Here is a 19491-nt window from a genome sequence, read left to right on the forward strand (position 1 = left end):
GAGACCACAACAGTGAGAGGCCCGCGTACCACAAAAAAAAAAAAAAAAAAAAGAAGATGGGCCGCCAGGACGTCTTTGCAGCAGAAGCACCCAGGGTCACCCCGTCTCACACACACTAGGTACCGAGATCCAGGCTTTCTTCTGCAAAGAGGCTCGGAAGGGAGCCCTGGGGAAGCCAAACTCCACAGGCGGGGAACCACTGCCTATTTTCATGGCTGGGTCTTGTCTGGGAGGTGGAAAACACCCAAGGAAGGAAAGAGCGGAGTGAAGAGGGTTCGGGGGGGGGGAGGGAAGAGGATATAGACTCCTTGAGACATCAGAAAGAACTTCCAGAATGAAGACTTCTGAGATATTAAATTGGGCGTGGAATCTCTCTCTTTTGGACCCGGAGGGAATAAAGGAAAAAGGGTTATTTCAGGGGTGTGCTAGGCTCAGCCTTTCCTGTGACTCTGGTAGATGAGGTAACTTTGGATGAGGCCTACGGGTACTGATGCAGGATCCCTTCCGGGGAGCATCAATCTTAGATGCTCCTTGGCCGGAAAAAGCGAACTTCTGAGGGGCTGCAGTGCCAGCAGCCTCCAGAAGGGGGAGCCTGGGGGCAGAGTCTGGAGGCAGATTTTCTCCCCTTTTAGGGGCAACTGGTTCCCTTCCACCTTGGGTTTGGGTCTTTTGGTACCTCATTCCACGGATGAGAAAGTCATTCACGAAGGCAAAGCACAGGAGGCTCAATGAGGAGGATCTGGGGTAAAAAGAGGACTCTTTAGGCTGCATTCTTTTGTTCACTGTCCAATCAATGGGAGGTAGGGTCGTTTTAGAGTCTCTGTCCCTAGAAATACTTGCAACAGCTGGATAGCTGCCCTGCCTGGGGGTAAAGAGAGATGGCTAAGAGTAGTCTGCACCCAGAAACAACCACCGTCCAGGCTGAGAAGAGATTTGTCAGTCTGCAGCCTGCTGGACTGTGGAGCAGGGGCCAGAGGCCACGGGAACGATTTTCTGAGGACCCAGATGGCCCTTGCCCCTCCCCCTCCTCCCCTCTGGGGTCACCACAGGCCACTAGGCCACTGCCCCATTGCCCTCTGGGGGCTTCTCCTGCAAGAAAACAGGAGGCCTTTTCATCAGGGGCTTAAGTTTCCTTCCCTGCTTGCTCAGGCACAGAAGCGTCTGGTAACCTGATGCTGGGGGAGACGCCGTGCCCATCTCCGGAAGCTCGCCCTTTTCTTCACACGCCCCCTCACCCGCACATGCGCTCCTTCCTCCCTCCAGCTGGGCTTGGGGGGCTGAGGGTCCATGTGGGACCATCCCCGAGAGGAGCGTGGGAATCTGACTTCTCTGAGCTGAGGCTCCACAGCTGGGATGCGGGGAACTCCTTGAGCCATCGCTGGGCACCCGGGCCTCTGGGGAAACCTGCCGTTTTTGCGCTTTCTTTGGGAGCGTGGAGGGCACAGCAGGCCTGTCCAGGGCCTCCGAGCATTTGTCTGTGGCCGGAGGCTGCTCCGCCCTGTCCAGGGGCCCCAGCCCTGTGTCACCAGACACCAGGGCACTGGAGGGAGCACGGCCAAGACGCAAATGGAGGACACACGAGGAATGATTTACCACCGAGAAATTTCCCACGTCAAAAGATTGTTTTTAACGTTGAAAACCTTTCTTATATGGCAGCTAGGAGGGAAAAAAAAAAAAACACCAAAACCCTAATGCAACACTCAACCCCACAATGATATCCAAGAAAAAGTAATTTGTCACTGACATTATCTTCAAAAGGAGCTAAAACTGCCATTTTCCAGAGCTTAGGAGCCGAGGAAGGCAGTGTGCACAGTCTGGTGGTGGCTGAGGGGGCCTGAACGACACCCCTCAGGAAGAGGGGAGGGGCACCCCGGGAGCACCCACTCCCTCTTTTTCCTCAACTCCAGCTCCCCAGCCAGGTGGAGCCCAAACGCCAGCGTGTTGACAAACAGGCTTAGAAAAAAGATCCAAGCTCGTTAGGAAGGAGCTCATTAGGACTTGTTGACATGAAACCCATTAGACCAATTAACATTCCATTAACAGCCTGGGGCACCCAGGGGTTAACGGTGCCCCGAAGTAATTGGGCTGGGGTGCCGGGTTGGGGGCTCAGGGCCTTAAGGATGAGAAACAAAGTCTAATTGGGAACTCTTGGACCAACCAGCCCCACAGCATCTGTTCTTGCTCCCTGACCCTGGCTGAGCCTCCACTGTAGGGCCTGAGGTAGGAGAGGGGATGAAGGGACCAACTTCCCTGTGGCTCCGCACTGTCCCAGCCCATCGCCTGGAGACTGGGCGGGTGGCTGGCACAGGATAGGGTGGGGGGACATTTCCACCCTCTTGCACTCTGATGGTCTTGTTTTCTTCATCCACCCCTCCCTTCCCCTCCCCCTCTCCACACCCCGCTTCTGGTCCAGTTTCTCTCTTAGCCCCGGGAAGTAAGTCTCCTCTCCTCTCCTCTCCTGGATAGGTTTTCAAAAATGTTTCCCACTCTTACAGAGCCTCTTTGGAGAAGTTAGAATCCTTGAGGGCCCAGAGCCTAATTCATCTGAAGAGTGCTGTAAGTCAGGGCAGAGGAGTCGGGGAAGGAGCACTGGGTCTGCTCTCCTTCCTTCCCTCCCTCCCTCCCTCCTTCCCTTCTTTCTTCCACATCAGGGCAGCTAAGAGGCAGCAGTGAGGCCCCCTAGGAGCCCTTCTGGACACACACTAGCAGTATTTTATCATTTGCCTTCCCTTGCTGCAAGAAGAGGCTGTGGAAGTCTGGGCCTCATCTGTAAACTCCCATGATCAGACAGAGCCTGTGCTTAGGGTCAAAAAGTCTGGATTCCACAGGCAGCTGTCATTTCTCTGTGCGACCTGCACAAGTCACTTTCTCTCTAGGTCTGCAAAATGAGGGAATTCACCAGAATATTCTGAAAGTCTTTGCCCATGGTTAGCACTGAACACAAGCTCTGCTGAGTAGAATGGAAATATCTGAAGCTCCACTCCAAAGGCTCCCTCATTTGAGAGTGAGGGAAGGAGGCCCCTGAAGCCAAGAGAGCCAGGAGCCCTCCTCCGAGTCCCCCCAGCCCAGGAGTCCCCAGGTGGCTACCACCCCCTCCCCCAACCCCAGGTCCGCCACTCTGAGCAGCTGCCCAGGCCTGGGTTCTGACGTCTAGACAGATTTGCAGGAGGCTGAAATAACACCGTGAACTCAGCAGGAGGGACCAAAAGGCTGCATTAGTAACCTGGCTGGCTTCAGCTTCTCCCCCGGAGCAGCCGCCTCAAGCCTGGCGCAATGCCGTTTATTTTCCTTCCGCGGAGAGCCTGGTCCAAAATGAGTCTCTGGCCCAGCTCCCTTCTCAGAAGCTGCCTGTAGGTGGCGCCGCGGAGCCCCGCTTTAATTGCATTATATAATATAACCTGTTTACTAAATCATGTAATCAGTCGCTTTAGGATTTACAGCTTCGGATGTGTACAGAGGATTGGACTTTGAGTCAAATTTAAAAACAAATAAGAACGAGAGGCAGCTGTTGCTGATAGTGTGATATTCATCTTTTGGAAACAAATTCACCCCACTGCTATAAATTATGCCTGGAAAAAAAAAAGTGTCGGTGGTGGGAAGGAGTTGGCTACGGCTCCCCTGCTGGCAACTCAGAGCGATGAATCTTGAAATAACGGTGTCAACCTGTCACTGATTTCATGTGACTCTGTGGATTTATCTAAAGAAACGCAGGCGTGCGCACACACGCGTGCGTGCGTGCACACACACACACACACACACACACACCAGGTCTCTTCCCAAAACCCAGTAAGGGTTAGAAACCGCAGCTGAGAAGCTGAGTGGCTAAAGGAACTCGATGGTCTCTGAGCCTTGGTGCGTGGAGTCAGTATCGAAGTGACAAGGGCGAGGCCAGTGTGGGGATGGAGGGGAGGATGGAGGTGAGAGAGAGGGTACACCTGTGGGTGGGAAGCTTCAAAATGTGAGGAGGTCTGGTGGAAGTGTTTCAAAGTGAGGGAGAAGTGAAGGGTCCTGTGGAATGGGAAAGGGCCAGCCCCCAGGAGCCACACCCTCACAGCACAGCAAGCGCTGGACCTGGGCCTTTTCACCGCAAGTGTTCTGGGAGCTGGGTGGAAGCTCAGGGCCCGAGGTGACAGGAATGCCGTGGCCTAGCAGATGCTGCTCCCCCGCCCCATCTTTCTGACCTCAGGGTGTTGGGGGCAAAGAGAATCCTCTAGTCTGAAAAGCCCAGGCTCACAGTAGGGGCATGGGAGCCAGGAGGGTAACTGTGTCTACACTGAAGGAAGGACGGTGGGGAAGAGCTGAGCAGGATTTGCACTCAGGATCAGATCCCCGGCTCACTCGCTGTGCTGCAGGCTGGCTGGCTAAGAGGTCACACCTCCCCCATTACCCGGGTTCCGGGGGCCACTGCACCAGGCACAGAGCCCAAGTCCTGGCAGAACGTCCCAGTCAGAAGGGCCACTTCCCTGGTGCCCCTCCGGTTCCTGCTTGGAACTCTCCGCGGGAAATAATTCTCTGCTGACTTGAGAAGCAGCAGAGATGACAACCAAGACAGTAGGCGACTCAGGCCCCTTGGCCACCCACAGCCCTCTGCTCTGATTGTGCTTCACTACTTTTCTGAGAAGCCCACTTGGGAGGTGGTCCAGGTCACGCCCTCTCGTGATGGCGCTGGTCTCTAGGAGACAGAGGAGCCAGCAGGGGCCGGCATGAGTTTGACCAGGTCTGCCGGCTTCCGCCTCCCTGCGAGATGGGAAATCACCCTCTCTCCCCACCTCTCTCGCCTCCTTCAGCCCTGAGCCACCATGTGGTCTTTGGAAGGGGTGGGAGCCGACTGTGAACCGCCCCACCAGCGAGGCCCCCTCCTCAGCCTGTCCAAGGGCCTCCCCCTCCTCCCCCTCCCCGTGCCCAAGGCCATTTTGCTCTTTGCTCTTTATCTGGAGTAACAATATATCCCCCGTGGGGGCGGGTCAACGGGGTCATTTATGCGCTTACGGACCTGGGGATGAGCTCACTGGGAGACCCAGTTCTGGGAGGAAGGGGATTATACCCCACCTTGGATCCCAGTGTGTCCACAGTGTAGTGGGGGGAGCTTCATGGTGACATTCCCGGCGTGGGGTGGAGCTGTTGGGAATCTCAGACCCATGTCAGTCACCCTCCACACCCCTGACTGGGTTTCCCAGGGAGAAGCCCCGTCCTGGCCCACTGCCTCTGATTCATGGGGGCCCCCGGCACATCAGGACCCAGAGTCAGGGCTGTAGCTTTCTCTCCTTTACTCCCCCAGTGCAGCTCGTTTTCATTTTGGCTTCAAAAAAATAATGGACCAGGGGCTTCCCTGGTGGCGCAGTGGTTGGGTGTCCGCCTGCCGATGCAGGGGATGCGGGTTCATGCCCCGGTCCGGGAAGATCCCACATGCTGCGGAGCGGCTGGGCCCGTGAGCCATGGCCGCTGAGCCTGCGCGTCTGGAGCCTGTGCTCCGCAACGGGAGAGGCCACAACAGTGAGAAGCCCGCGTACCGCAAAAAAAAAAAATAATAATAAAAAAATAATGGACCAGGGTCAGAGTTAGGATAGCAGCCCTCGCTCTGGCCCTGGCATCTCTCCTGCCTGCTCTTGCTTCTCACACGAAGACCAGAAAGTGACAGAGTCTCCCGCTTTCCTCCCTGCCTTGGCTGTCACACCTTTTCTGGCTTCAAAAAGCCACTGATATATTTTACAAACTGAAACAGCAATTTAATTCCCCCTGATAGCGGCAACTGTCCATTAGATCTTCCTACCGAGGAGCTTAACAATAATTCCTTTCATCTGACTGCTTGCTTCTTCTTGATCTGAGAATCAATCCCATAAATAGCAGGCAAGAGTTTTCACATTACTCTCCCTCTCCAGCTTTTAGCATTCTGATGAAGATTCTCATCTCCTCTTTAAGCACTTTACAACTTGGCAATTTTTCCCCCTTTGGTTCCTTTAAACAAAATAAAACAAAAAAACAGAAAGGGAGAAAAAAAAAGCATGCGAGCTATAAGGGTAAGCACAGCCCGCATTCTTCTCACAGAGAAGCGGTTTGCAGCCTCTCCTGCTGGGAGGCAGGGGGATGACAGCAATGACCTCTAACGGTCACCTCCAATCTGCCTTAAAGCAGGTGCTACCCTGCCCCAGAGGCACCTCAGTCTGGTCCTAAACTTCACACTCACCCACAGTTGGGTCCTGCTTTGGCCAGTGAGGCTCGATTTAGAACGTATTTTCCCTTTCCAGGAACCCGCTCCCCTGTCACTGCATCCCAAGAATGGGGGTCGGGAGGCCATCGCTGGTTCCAGTCACTGAAGCCTCTCCCCACTCCCATGACCAGCTTCCCGCCCATCCCTCAGGCAACTCTCGAACCTGGAGATAGGACTCTGCCCTCCCTTTTTCATCTCCAGCCCCCTTCATCTCTATCCAAACAGCATGAGTGGGAGAGGTGGGGAGGAACAGAGAAAGGAGAGAGCTTGAGGCCTTTCATTCAGTTATTCTTCTTCTCTTTCAAACATCCAGGCAGCCCTAGTGGTCCGGGGCAGAGGAGGGCCCTGCAGCTCTGCCGTGGGAGCGGTGCGGGTGGATTGCCAGGGCAGCTGGGAGCCCCGGGCTTCTCCCCTGGGGCCCCGTCACGTGCTCCGTGTCTGCACACATGTGTAGAGAAACAAATCTAAAAATGAACCCAGGGACTGAAATCCCCCTTGACAAACCTGATTCCCAGGTTTATTATTATTTGTTGAGAGCTGACGGCAACCGAGCTGAGAAAACAACTTGGGCTGGGTCCCTGAGGCTCGCAATACAACAGAGACAGACAAACAGCTCAGACGCTGGGGACCCCAGTTGGAAGGAGAGCTTCTGCTTCTGCTGCCCCACCTGCCTGCTCCCTCCCATCAGTCTTTCTCTTCTTGGAGGCAGTTGCCTTGGAGGCTGCCACTCCCTGGGCGCCAGGCCAGGAAGAGGAAGGAGAGCAGGAGAAGTGAGGGACCAAGAAGGGGAGGGAGGGGTCTGGGTCGGCGGGAGTCCACAGAGGTAAGGGACCCTGGTGCCTATCGGGTGTGTCACCCACAATGCTCTCAGATTCTCCTGGAAGCAGAGGATGCTAAAAGGGTCAGCCAGGCCCCTTTTCTCTCTGAGAAGGACTGCACCACATCCTCTGGCTGGATGATATCTGGTTCTATTTTTTTAAACTGCCTCCAGAAAAAAAAAAAAAAAAGGTCAAGAATCAGGGCTGTGGAAGCAAAGTGGCCCTTTGGGCTCAGTTTATCATTGAAAAGCCACTCATCCCTGATACTTCCTGACTCAGCCAACAGCTGTCCTCCCCCTGGGTCTCTGTGGGGACCCAGGTGAGCTCGTGAGAAAAAGGTAGGGGGACCAGGTAGAGTCCACAGTAATGAGGTCAACTTGTGGGATGAAAGGATGCCAGCTGGGCTGCTTCAACCCTTGGTCCTCACTGCTGTTTGGAACGAGAGCAGGTACGCCGGCTCTGTGTTCCTGACCCCTCAGAAAGGCAGCCCCGGTGGGGAGGGGGAGAAGGGGAGGATGGAGGCTGCCACTGAGAGGTGGTGATGCCGGGCAGCGAGTCCATTCCTGGGCATCACCACCCGAGCCCCAGCTGAGCAGGCAAGCCCTGTCTACCTCCTGCGAAATGTTTCCTCCACGCCTCTTGCTGTGCTTCTCTGCTGGCGAGGCCCTGAATATTACACTACTGCACCCTTTCCTTCATCAAAACTTTGCTCAGAAGCCTACTCCACGAAGCCTTCTTTACTTTCCTCTCCTGGACCGTGCTCTCACTGGGAGCCCTGCCGCTGGGCAGAAGGAGGGCACGTAGCATGATTTAGCACGACGCATGTTTCTACGTTATGGAAAAACTACTTCCCGGCCACGTCCCATCTTGCCCGTGGAACCCTCTGCTCCCCAGCAGACAAGATCATGGCTTTGCCTTGCATTTCATTCTGGGGGAAAAAAGTCTGTGCAATATGATTTCACAAGGTCTACCTCCTTACAGAGCCTGGATATATATACAATTACAATTAAATGTCTTTGGTTTACTGTTAAAATATCAAACAAACAAATCTGGGACGGATAAATCTTTAAGCCCCAGCAATCACTTACACCTCAGTGAGAATGAGTTTGTTTCCCTGGAGCCAGTTTTGCTCAGGGCGAGATGATACCCAGAATTATTAACGACTGCCATTTACTGAGCCCTCACCATGCACCAGGCATTATGCTAAGCTTCTTTCACAGATAACCTTGTTTATTTTTCCCAACAACCATATGGTGTAGGTGTGATTGTTGTCTCCTTTCAAGGATGGGAACACTGAGGCTTGGAGACATTGAGAGTTTCCAAATGTGACACACGGCCTGATTTCAGGGTCTAAACGGTTAACCTAGAGGTCTTGGGGCGGAGGTGGGAACACCAGCGGAGGGGCAGAGCCCTGGAAATGGAGCAGGAGAAAGCCAAGGCTGACTGTGGAAATACTACCATCTGCGGTCAGGACACCCAACATGGGCTGCTCTTCACTTCTTTTTTTTTTAAATATTTATTTATTTGGTTGCGCCGGGTCCCGGTTGCTCCTCGCTGGCCCCCCAGTTGCGGCCCGCGGGCTCCTCAGCTGTGGCATTCGAAGTCCCAGTGGCAGCATGCATGTGGGATCCAACCCCTCGACCAGGGATCGATCCCGGGCCCCCCCGCACTGGGAGCGTGGAGTCCCAAGCACTGCGCCACCAGCGAAGTCCTTGCCCTTCACTTCTACATGCCCCGAATTTCCAAGAGTCGCATTGTATCGACACACCTAAACGTCCCCCGTTTGCCAAATTCGGGCTTTTGTACCTCACTAACGAGCACGCACTTTGTGCCTGCAGATGGTGAGGCCTCCTAACAGCCACCGTGCATTTCCTTCAGCCCTGTCTGCTTTGGACAGCAGGGTGTGTGCAAATGTATTTAAATACTGTATTGCATTTGCTCTTATTATTGCATAAAAATGAGTGGAAGATGGAAAACAAAGTGCTGATAGCAGCGATAAGAAGTCAGGGCCTCATAAACTCGCTGCAACCAAGACAGAGATGCTTCCATCATCGCTGAGAGAGGCAGGTCTGAGCTTCCATCGTGGACTCACTGGACTGTGGGTTCAATTATGAAGGGAAAGAACAAAATTCGAGAACGAACGTGAAATGATGGAACACATGGTTGAAGACTGCATGTAAAAGGCAGTGTGTAATGGGGAATTTGATCAAGTGTCTCAGCTGTGGGAGCAGGACACTGGAGCTGGGTGGAGGCGGGGCTGTCTGTGCCCTGACACCACACGCCACAGGCAGCTCGGGGCCAGGGCTCTGACTCACACTGGCTGGGATTCAGGCAGTGTCTCCTTCCCGAGCTTCGGCCCAGGTGGGGCGGGGCCGGGTGGAAGGGGGCGTGCAGTCAGCCGGCTCCCTGTGACTGTCTCTGCTTGGCCTTTTCTCCCCACCCCACCCATGGTTTTCCGGGGACCACCCACAGCTGAAAAGAAGTCCCTGTTCTGGAGAGAAATACGCCGTGACTCACAGGTTAAGGGGCACCTGGCTCTATCTTTGGAAAGCCTGTCCAATTGGGCAGCACTGGCTTTTTTTCAGGTTGCGGGCACCCCATCCTTAGGGAGCATCCAGTCCTTGTCATATCTACCTGGGTCCTGACTTTATCCCCCTGCAGAAGCCCTTTCCTGCAAACCTTCTTTTCAGAGTCACTTCCTTCCTCTCTCAGCCCAGAGGTTCCAGGCAGCATTCTGAAAGGGCAACCAGTAAAGACATCTTCGCAGGCCAGTAGTGGGGTTTTTACCCACACTCTCCGAAGCAGGAAGCAATTAAACAGAAGTGCAGAGGACCAGAGCTGTGTTCTACCTCCCACTGGCTTCTGGCTGTCCCCTGCCAAGCTCTATCCCCTTCAACCTCCAGCCTTGGAAAAGGGTCTATAGTTCTCGGGTTTCTAACAGGGAAAACTTAGTCATATGCTGGCCCTTTCCACTGCACTCAACCAAGGAGAAGTGTTTCAGATTAGCGCAGAACCTCTGAGTACTAGCAGCTTGTCTGAAAATTATCACGCGCATCAAACCTTAATTCTGCCCTTTGCAGTGAGAACCCATTCCCTCTCATCACGGTCTCAGTGGAAAGAAAGAGTCCTGCCTTCAGTACAGAATCTTTGTGGACTTGAAGTTCAAGATTGTGCCTCTACTTGTACCAGTAAGACAGACCCCCAACTCTCAGGGCAGGACAAGGACAGGAGGGGGGTGCAGTGGGGAGGAGACAATTTCACACAGTGGACTCTGGCCCTGGGGGACCAATGAGGGTGCTCTGACTTAGAGAATGACCCTCTGGGATCTGAGCGCTTGTTGATCTGGGTCTTCCAGTATCTGCCCGGTTCAGGGAGAAGGAGTGCAGCATCTCAACTCCCAGATCTAGAGATTCTGTCCAGAGCAGATGGATCTGGGTAGGCAGGGGAGCTGCACATGAGGCATCTGCTCGCAGAACCCATCTCTGGGGAGGGGAGGAAGAATAAATGGGAATTCTTGTCCAAGATGCCTCCCCAAGGGCACAGGTGGTCTCAGGCTGAGGCAGATCCCTGCTAACAGCAGGCCTCTCTGACCTCTTTTTTAGGGCCTGGCTGTCTCAGGTCAGAGCATCTGCTCTGCAGCATTGGGACGAGAAGTCTTCTGTCTCTTTGTTCTGGAATTCATAAAAGTGAAAAAAAGGATCTCACCTAATGAGGCCCTTGCCATGGTGAGGGATCATTTCATGGAACAGGAGCTGTGTGTGCATGTGAGCTGAGAAGGTCGAGAGTAGAGGAGATGGGCAGAGGGAGATGAAGAGGGGAAAAGGCCCATGTAAGAATGATCTGGAAGGTCAAGGAGAGAGGTCCCCAGCGGGGACATTCAGGGGATGCTGAAGAAATTTGAGGTTTCAGGGAACTGTCTTGGGAGGCTGGCCACTACGGCTGCCCTACAGCTCGACCTCAGCTTTCCCCTCACTCCTCATTCTTAGCTTCTTCCCCAAGCTCAGGAGCAGTGTTGGACCCAAGGCTCCAGAGCAGATTGCCGGAGGGCTGGCGGAGCATCACAGGTCTGACCGCTGCCCCATACAGAGGAGAGATCCCATCCAAGTCCACGCAGCAAGTTGAGCCGGCGTCCTAACCAGAACCCAATAGTCATTTACTGAGCACCTACTACGTGCCAGGCTCTGCGCTGGACAGTGGACGTTCCAGAAGAAGAAACAGAGACAACTGAGTGGAATAAATAAAGATATGAAATGAAGCAAGATAGGTGACTTCAGCTTCAAAGGGATCCCAAGGGCTAAGGAAGAGAAATAAAAAAGGAGCAAACAAAAAAATCTCAAGCCTCAGCACGTAGTGGTGAAATTTCAGAACTTTAAAAAGGAAGGAAAGCTAAAAGTAGATTCTCACAGCAAGACTGGAAATAAGAAGGTGGTGGAGTAGCACCGTCAAGATCTATGAGAAAAAAGGTGTTGAACTTGGGACCTGGTCTGTGTTCTATCAGTCAAGGTCGAAGACAAGATAAAGTCCGTTTTGGACACGTGAAGACTCAGAGTTTACTTCCCTCCCATCAATATAAAAATAACTAGAGGTGGTATTCCAGCAAAACAAAGAAGTCGGAGGAAGAAGACCACAGAAAAAAAGATAGAGCAGCAGCCCAATGGGAGGGAAGGCAGCTGGAGGGAATGAGGAGTGGCTGTCAACCTGGGGGCCTGGGAGATTCCAGGCAGCAGTCAAGTGGTGATGACAGGATTCCATTCCCTTTTCTGTGGTCAAATCACACGATGTAGTTCTGTGGCTGAATAACATTTCCACCTTATAATCACCCTAGAGTCGATTATACTAAATAGCATAACACTATGTACTATATATGCATTGTATTATATATAATGCTATAGACTAAAAATAAATAATATCAAATATAGTGTGATCAAACTAATACAAATTGGGAGGAGAAGAACGTGTGCTCATCTCCCCAGCTTCCACAGGGGGGAGTTCATAAATAAACACATACATTAAAAAAGAGGGACTGAGGGACTTCCCTGGCGGTCCAGTGGTTAAGACTCTGTGCTTCCACTGCAGAGGGTGAGGGTTCAATCCCTAGACGGGGAACTAAGAACCCATGTGCTGTGTGGAGCAGCCAAAAAAAATAATAAATAAAATAAAATATCTTAAAAAAAAAAAGAAGGACTGACGCATATTATATGACATAATAAGCGGCCACAAAATCAGCTAAATCAGAAACTGTTCATCAGGGGTTAACTTTGGATGGTGAACCTAGTGGGTAGAGGTGTGGGAAAGAAGGGAGGCTTTTTAGAATACTATGCAGCAGTCAAAAATAATGGAGCAGATCTATTTATTTTGACCTGGAAAACTCTCCGTTATATAGCCTAGGTTAACAAAGCAAGTTTTTAGAACAGTATTGAAAACATAATATTTAACTGTGTTCAACTAAACACCCGAACCAATAAGATGCAGTCCCTGTCCTCAAGGAACCCCCATCTGCAGCCCCTCTCTGTGTCCTCTGCCCTACACCAAGTGGCCCGCTTCTGGATCGTCTCCCTCGCTCAGATTATTGCAAGATGCAGATCTCTTTCTGTCCTAGGGGAGAGCTGTTTTCTGTATGTTTCAAGTCATGAATGCACGTTCTTGACTACAAGTCATCAGTCCAAAGACTGGCCTGGATGAAGCTGCCCAGGAGAGGAAAGCTTCACACACAAGTAACCGGTGGGGGGAAAGCCAAGTGGGGAAGGAAAATCTGAAAATTACAGATGCCGAGGCTAAAAGGCACCTCATAGAGCTCTGGTCCACCTCCCTCACTCACAGATAAACATACGTGGGGCCTGATGGAAGGTCGCTCCATTGAATTAGCGCCCAGAAGAGGGCTTGCTAAGAGCCAGAGGCAGGAAGGGAGCCTGTGAGATGCTGAAGGCTGGAGTGGAGGCCTGATGCCAGGGCCCCGCAGAGAAGGCCACCGAGAGGTGGCAGGGGTGTGTAGGGCTGGGGTCCACTTCAGGAGCTGCTCAGGGAGCAGATGGCTTGGACTGGATCGTCCTTCCTTAGTGTCCACGGAAGCTGGAAAGAAGCAGCTTCACTGTGGGCAGGAGGGAGCGCATTGGGGAGGGGCTGGGAGCGGAGCTGAGGTTTCCTGAGCGTCCACCAGGTGCCAGACTCACGTGAGGTGCCATCCGGCAGTTACAGCCTTTCACCCTCACACAAGCCCTGTGAGGTAAACGTGATTATCCCAGTTACATCAAGACAGTGACGGTTAGAAAACTTAAGTCATGTAACTTGCCCCAAATCCCACAGCCAGCAAATGGCAGAGCTAGAATCTGAGTCTGGGCTGGTCTGTTCCAAAGTCCCTGCTCAAGGAATCAGAGGGCGTTGATAAATATATGGTAACCAATTGATGAGAGAAATGTCTTTCCCAAACCGGGATACAGCTAATCCTTTTTCCTTCCAGAATCCTGCGTATGGACTCAGCCCCTCTACCCAATCCAAGAAAATCCAAGCACATCTGCTGGCTCTGGGGCACTAGGGTTTACTGGCCCAGCAGGACCCTGAAAATGCCCACCTCGGAGGGGAACAGGATTGGGGCTCGACTTCTCCCAGCTCTGAGCCCTGAGGTCGCCTCTGAGTCGCCTCCGAGGACACGGAGGCTGTTGTGTTGGGCGGGGATGGAGATGGGCTGGGACGGACCACGAGCACGAGCGCGGGGGGAGGAGAGAAGCCGGAAGCCTGGATCCTTGGTCTCTGGCGCTCAGCTCTGTCCCTGCCCTCCACCAACCCCAAGGGCACCCTCATCGCTCTCGCCCCCCCTCAGATGCTGTCCCATCTCCCTAGGCACCTCCACCCCCATTGAGCCTCTGACTTCAGGGGGGAGGCAGGCAGGCCCAGGAGAGTATGTATGTCAGTTCGGGGTTGTCGTTGACATGTGGAGATCATTAACGAGGCTTATTTTTAAATTGTAATTGCAAAATGTAAATGCTCCCCAAACTGATGTGTAATTGCTACCCACTCCACCCCAGCCTTTCCCCTCTGGTGCCAGCTTTGCAAGGAGAGAATTAGAAAATAAAAAGGGGGTGGATTATGTAAGCAAAATGATTTTAAAAAAAGAGAGCGAGAGAGCTAAGAATTTAAGTGAGACAGCTGGCAGCTCCCTGATTGCCACACTTCCAGCTTAGCTGCAAAAATTGTCCTTGTCGATTGTACCCACCCAAGCAACAGTGTCAACTGTACTGAGTCCCCGGAACAGACCAGACTGGCACTCCCTTGGCAAGATGGCTCAGTGGTCTCTCTCTCTCTCTCTCTCTCTCTCTCTCTCTCTCTGTGTGTGTGTGTGTGTGTGTGTGTGTGTGTGTGTGTTGGGGAGTGAGGGGGAAGATCAGGGTGATGTTTGAGTTTGCCTCCATCTCATCCATAGAAATCTTCCATTCTATGGAAAGACACAACCCACAGCAGGACTTAGCAGTCCGTCAACCCACGTCCATCCTTCCCCAGATTCTACGTATTCTCCTCCACGTAGGGAGGGCCGGGGGAACCTCCATTCTCCCAGGCATCTAGACTCCAGCATCCTCAGCATCAGCCTGGAGAGAAACAGGACTCTGACTATTGAACTACCTCTGGAATAGGTACTTCGGCAGGAGGAAGCTCTTGCCAGGCCCAGAGAAATAACTGGACTTGGGCAACAACACCCGTCCACGCTGGTTCACCAGGAGTCTCTAACCCTTAACCTCCTTTTTCTCTTTTACCATCCGCCCCATCTCCGCCAAGCCCTCACCACAGCCACTGTCTGCAGTGAATTCCTTTCCACGTCACTGTGTGCACAGGCTCTGAAGATCGTTGAAAAGAATGTCCCCCAAGTGGGCATCACTCCACCCACACTTGGGGGGAAGCCCTGACCCCTGGGATATGCCCTCTTCTCTGGCTTTCACCTCTAGGAGTCCCAGCGTGCTCCCCACCCAGTAACACACCTAAAACAGAGCTCCCCAAACAGCCAGAGGGCACAGGAAGCAGATGGTCATGTCTGGCCAGATCTGCCACTGTCAGACAGGCGGTCCTCTTCAATGTCCATGGCTTTCCTAACTACCTGCCTCTGTCCGTCTCCTTCTCTTGAGAGAAACCAGCTTTTGTGAGGAATTTGGCAATGATTACTGCCCCCCCCAAACGAAGACCGGGGAACTAGAAGGTCATGGTGGCCCTAAGACATCAGGGAAACTTATAAAATCCCGGGTAGGGTCCTTTGGAGCTGGGGCCCCATCTCACCATAACAGACCCAGCCCTTATCATGGTATACTGAAGAGAAAAAAGGCTTGTTTTGGATAACTGGATTTCTAAATCCCTGCCTGTACTGATACTTAGGTCTGTGAGATCATGACGTTACTTAAGGGGATTTAAAAAACCCTATCTGATAAGAGGATTAAGTGAGATTCTCTATTCAAAATGCTTTATACACTCTAAGGAACTATTTCTCATAGTTCATCACACACACTTGGGATACAGTTTCCTCCGTGTTCATGAAAAACACTTGGGGTACAGATTCTCGGTCTAAACCTGGACTCACAAATCAGGATCTCTGGTGTGAGGTCCAGGAACTGAGTTTTTCACAAACACCCCCTGGTGATAACACTTGCTCCAGAGGGTCGTACAAGTGTTACCGTCATCGTCATCGTTGTCGTCATGTGCGTAAGCAACAGCCCATCCATATGTAGCAACAACAGTTTATCGTTCATGGAATACATAGAAGAAAAGAGAGGTATACAGGGACGAGGCATAGCCCTCACCCCATCCTCCAGCAGCCGAGCAGAAACAACACAGCGCTGTGCTTTCTGAGGTCGTATGTGCGCTGTCAGCTAATGCTATGGGCTGGTTCTCAAGGTCTTCGGAAGAAAAGATAATCTGCCTGGAGGGTTTAACTTTGTGTTAAAGGACGGAGAAACGTTTCTTACTGTTCGGGTGATCCCGGTGGCCTCTGGGATGGCCCTCAGGAGACTCACTCCCCTCTTCTCACTTCCAGCTGGGCCAGCAATTCTTCCTTGTTGGCTGGAGCCAGTGCACCTGGGAGAAAGGGCAGAGCAGCGCTCAGGAGGGGAGGCTCGAGGCGCAGGGAGCGAGGGGACGCGCTCTGTGCCCCGCTTCTCCCAGGCTGGTGGTAAAGGATACTCCTTGTGCTCTACAGAACTCCTACCACGCCCCTCTCCTCACTGGCTGCTCAGACCCACCGGAGCTGTGTTAGAGCCCAACCCTTGTCTCGGCGGGAAGTGCCCTGTGGTCGCCGTCTGGTCTCCTGGCACCAGGCACACAGGCAGCTCCCTCTCCCACAAGGGTGGGCAGGTCCCTGAGTGATCCTGGGTCCCGGGAAGCCACAGCTGGCTTCTTGCTTTAAAGTGTAGGGAACTCAGAGAAAGGGCAACAGTTGCCACGTGCTCAGGTGTGTGGATGAGTTTCAGATGCTTTCCCAGGGGTGGGGGAGGCTTCGGCTGGGAGTCCGGACGCTGATGGGGTGCGGGGAGGGAGGAACAGTCAGGAGGGTGGTGGACCCAAAGCCGTGGAAAACAGCCTTGGCCTAAAGGGGGCTTCAGCTGCATGACTTAACTATTTACTTTTAAATTAAAGGGGAGTAATTTTGTTTCTCAATATTTGAAATGGACCAAGGTATCCAGAAGTGAGGTTGGTGGTCAGCACCGGTATAAGGCCTGGCCTGACACTTCCCAAACATGTCAATTTCTCCTTCTGGATTGAGTTGCTAATTTGACTCCAATGAGGCTGTGCTTGGGGCCAGGATGACGGGGTCGTGGGATGGGGGTGGAGGGGGGCTGCTGATACCTGAGTTGCGTTTGCAGGGCTGCCTCAGGGAGTAGTACCTCCAGCCCAGAGCCCCAGCCCTACACCCAGAGGTAAATGCATCTTCAACATTCACAATTCCTTCCTAGTTAACACCATCTTAGTCTCCCTGTAAAAACAACTTGCACCTCAGTAAAGAATGTAATTAGTTACATGGCAACTGGACGAGCTAAACAGTGGCCAGGCTGGGAGCTGCATTGGGAAATGGAAATTCAGACATTTGCTTGAACAAGACCTTCCCGCTTCCCGGGCGCACACACCTGCACTGCTGGGAGGCGAAGGTGGCAGAGACACAACATCCAGGATCCTGAGGAGTGTGTGAATTCCTGGCCGCAGAGCAGAGGAAGTGGGGGAGCCTGGAGATGGGATGAGCTGAGAGGGGCTCCAAGAGCAGGCAGGGCAGTTCATGAATTTCCATGAACAAAATCTCTCTGGGTTGAAACAAAACCCCCTTCGCCACCCTGGGCCCAGGTTCCTCCTCCAAGAGGAGATGACGGATATGAGACACATTCAAAGCGGCAGGAGGCTCAGGCCACCCTGGCCATTGACCGGAGAGGATGCTGTGAGCACCAAGGTACACCCGCAACAGCCTGCTCCTTCTCCACTGGCCTTGCCTGTGACTTCTGTGAGTGCCTCCCTGTTCTCTGCCCGCCCCAGGCAGCAAACCTGGGGGAGAGTCCGCTTCCTCCCTCCCCGAGCCCACCTCACTCCCTCCCCCATCACGTCCCCAACTCCCACCCTTTCCAGTCCAGTCCAGGCGGAAGGTGGTCTTCCGCCTTTCCACTCCCTGGGACACACCTAGAGAGGGCTGTCATCCCTGGCGACGCCGGCCAAGCCCCTCCAGCTTGTTAGCCGCCCCCGGACTGAGCTTCCCAGTCAGCCGGCTTCACCCTGCTTCCACCCAGGGCCTCGTGCGTGCCAGACAGTGCCCGGGATGGGTGCACGGCTATGTCACCTCCTACTCCAGAATTTTCAGGGACTCCCTCCTTACAGGCACCTACGGGTGTTCAGTCTGATCTGGCACTGCCCTAACTGCCTTCAGGGCACAGCTTCTACCCTTTACCCATAGGCTCTCTTCCCTCCATCCAAACGCAGCCCCAGACCTGCCCCATAACCTCCCACCGCTCTCACTGGCACAATTCTACATTTCTACCAGGCAAGACCCTCACCATTCTTCAGTGTTCAACCTGAACATTCTGGCTTTTGCCTCTACAGCCAGATGTAATTTTACCTCCTCTGTGTTTCCAAGTAGCACCCTGTCTGTCATCCTGTGAAAGCTCTCGCCACGTTCCGTCTCATGCTATGGTTACCTTACACATCTCTTGTCTCTTTCCAAACTGGAGGCTCCTCTTGGGCAGAGTCCCTGTCTTCTATCTGCATCATTTTTTAGTTTACAAAGTACTTTCATACTTCTTTAACTCTTAAAACAATCTTTAGAGGGCGATATTTCAATATAACAATTTTTATTACTTTTACAAAAATATATATGTTTATTGCACAAAATAAAGAAGAGGGAGAAAAAAAATTTTTTTTTTTGGCCACGTGGTGTGGCTTGCTGGATCTTAGTTCCCTGATGAGGGATTGAACCCGGGCCCTGGCAGTGAAAGCGCCTAGTCCTAACCACTGGACCGCCAGGGAATTCCCAGAAATTTTCAAGTTAGTTGTGATCCTACTATACAAAGATAACCACAGATAATATGCAGAGTAAAACTCTTCTTTCTTCAAAACAGTATCATTCTGTTTGCTCCGGAAGCAGCCTTTTATATTTAGCAACATACCATAAATACCTTTGCATATAAGGGAAATATACACTATAATCCTAGTGACTATGTGGCATTCCATTTACGGATGTACTACAGTTATAAATGTCTATTATTTGTTGTTTAGATTATTTCCAGTTTTTGTTGTTATAAACAAATAATGCCCATTCTTGTAGCTGAGCTTTGCTCCAGACTTGATCATTGTTTTAGGATAAGTTTCTAGATATGGCGTTGCCAAATCCAAAGGTCTATTCATTTTAAAGAATTTTAACAAAGTACTTGCAGAAGGTCACACCTATTTACATCGCATCTGCAGTTTATGAGAGATGCCTTTTTCCCTGCCAGGTAGTTGACCCCATTTTATCGAGGTTGATAACAAGGCTTAGGAAAGTCCAGCACCGGGCTTGCCTAAGAAAACAGCCAGCGAGCAGCATGTCTTCTGACTCCAGACATTTCGCTCTTCCAACCTCCCCACTTCTCTTTGCTCTTATATTTCTTACAATCCAAAGGGAGAGGCTGCAGTGTAAGTGCTACGTAAATGCTGGGCTTCCCGAAGGACGAGGCAGAGGTAATGTGCCCTCAGTTGTGGGGTGGGCCACTCCTGGGGCCTCTGCCGAGCCTCGTGTCCCGGGTATCTGAGACTTATTTTGGCAGATGACAGCTCTGTTCTTGGGTAGCTTTTTACTATTCCCTCCTCCCTTCTTCTGGGCAGATGCAAATTGCTTCAGTTTAGACTCCATGTATTAAGAACCTACCATGTGCTGGGGCCTGGGCATGCAAAGATGAAACACACACACACACACAAGCTCTCCCTGCCTTTGAGGTGCTCACGGTCTAATGATAGGGACATAACTGTACCCTGTCACGT

At 52.3% G+C, this 19491-nt stretch overlaps 1 protein-coding gene across 2 annotated transcripts in view; it reads right to left on the bottom strand.

The window, feature by feature from the left end:
• PKNOX2 (PBX/knotted 1 homeobox 2) overlaps window positions 1-19491 on the bottom strand; it is a 257472-nt gene that overhangs the window by 78558 nt on the left and 159423 nt on the right. The window contains exon 3 of one of the 2 annotated variants that reach the window (XM_081239902.1): window positions 15969-16077. The exons of the other annotated variant lie outside the window; for it this stretch is intronic. The gene's annotated coding sequence lies outside the window, so the exon portion shown is untranslated. The remainder of the gene's footprint in view (window positions 1-15968; window positions 16078-19491) is intronic. 2 annotated transcript variants of the gene reach the window in all.

The sequence above is a fragment of the Mesoplodon bidens genome (genome assembly GCF_964165515.1).
Source record: "Mesoplodon bidens genome assembly, chromosome: 7".
Lineage (NCBI taxonomy): Eukaryota > Metazoa > Chordata > Mammalia > Artiodactyla > Ziphiidae > Mesoplodon > Mesoplodon bidens.